The sequence below is a fragment of the Arachis ipaensis genome, chromosome B10, assembly GCF_059453495.1.
Source record: "Arachis ipaensis isolate K30076 ecotype BB chromosome B10, ASM5945349v1, whole genome shotgun sequence".
NCBI lineage: Eukaryota > Viridiplantae > Streptophyta > Magnoliopsida > Fabales > Fabaceae > Arachis > Arachis ipaensis.
The window spans coordinates 33376361-33378264 of record NC_142435.1 but is presented as its reverse complement, the minus strand read 5'-3'; positions in this window follow the sequence as shown (position 1 = coordinate 33378264).

Below are 1904 nucleotides of genomic sequence, written 5' to 3'. Positions count from 1 at the left end.
CTGATAGCCCCTGGGTGAGCCCTGTCCAAGTCGTCCCAAAAAAGGGAGGCATGACAGTGATTCATAATGAAAATAATGAACTGGTTCCTACAAGAACAGTTACAGGGTGGCGCATGTGTATTGACTACAGAAGGCTCAATACAGCCACCAGAAAGGATCATTTTCCTTTACCATTCATAGACCAGATGCTAGAAAGACTAGCAGGTCATGATTATTACTACTTTTTGGACGGCTACTCAGGCTATAACCAGATTGCAGTAGATCTTCAGGATCAAGAGAAAACAGCATTCACATGTCCATCTGGAGTGTTTGCTTACAGAAGGATGCCATTTGGGCTGTGTAATGCGCCTGCAACCTTTCAGAGATGCATGCTCTCTATTTTCTCTGATATGGTGAAAAAATTTCTGGAAGTCTTCATGGATGACTTCTCAGTATATGGAGACTCATTCAGCTCCTGTCTTGATCACCTAAAACTTGTTCTGAAAAGATGCCAAGAAACCAACCTAGTTTTAAACTGGGAAAAATGTCACTTCATGGTGACTGAAGGGATTGTTCTTGGGCATAAAATTTCAAACAAGGGAATAGAGGTGGATCAAGCAAAAATAGAGGTAATTGAAAAATTACCACCACCTGCCAATGTTAAGGCAATCAGAAGCTTTCTGGGGCACGCAGGATTCTATAGGAGGTTTATAAAGGATTTTTCAAAAATCACAAAACCTCTAAGCAATCTGCTAGCTGCGGACACGCCATTTGTGTTTGACACAGAGTGCCTGCAGGCGTTCGAAATGCTGAAAGCTAAGCTGGTCACAGCACCAGTCATTTCTACACCAGACTGGATGTTACCATTTGAGCTAATGTGTGATGCCAGTGATCACGCCATTGGTGCAGTATTGGGACAGAGGCATGACAAGCTTCTGCATGTCATTTATTATGCTAGTCGCGTTTTAAATGATGCCCAGAAAAATTACACAACCACAGAAAAAGAATTACTTGCAGTGGTTTACGCCATTGACAAGTTCAGATCATACTTAGTAGGATCAAAAGTGATTGTGTATACTGATCATGCTGCTCTTAAATATCTACTCACAAAGCAGGATTCAAAACCCAGGCTCATCAGATGGGTGTTGCTTCTGCAAGAGTTTGATATAGAAATAAGAGACAGAAAAGGGACAGAGAACCAAGTAGCTGATCATCTGTCCCGGATAGAGCCAGTAGAAGGGACGCCCCTCCCCTCTCTTGAGATCTCCGAGACTTTTCCGGATGAGCATTTATTTGCCATTCAGGAAATACCATGGTTTGCCGATATTGCAAACTATAAAGCTGCAAGGTTCATACCCAAGGAGTACAACAGGATACAAAAGAAGAAATTAATTACTGATGCAAAGTACTACTTGTGGGATGAACCCTATCTCTTTAAGAGTTGTGCAGACGGAATAATCCGTAGGTGTGTGCCTAGAGAAGAAGCACAGAGGATCCTATGGCACTGCCATCGATCTCAATATGGAGGCCATTTCGGAGGTGAGCAAACAGCCACCAAGGTCCTCCAATGTGGCTTCTATTGGCCCACACTCTATAAAGATTCCCGAGAGTTTGTACGTAACTGTGACAGTTGCCAAAGAGCTGGTAATCTGCCTCATGGTTACGCCATGCCTCAACAAGGAATCTTGGAGATTGAGTTGTTTAACGTATGGGGAATTGATTTCATGGGACCTTTCCCACCATCATACTCAAACACTTATATTCTGGTGGCAGTTGACTATGTATCAAAATGGGTTGAGGCCATTGCCACACCCACCAATGATACCAAAACGGTGTTGAAGTTCCTCCAAAAACACATCTTTAGCAGGTTTGGTGTCCCTAGAGTACTAATCAGTGATGGGGGCACCCACTTCTGCAATAAACAG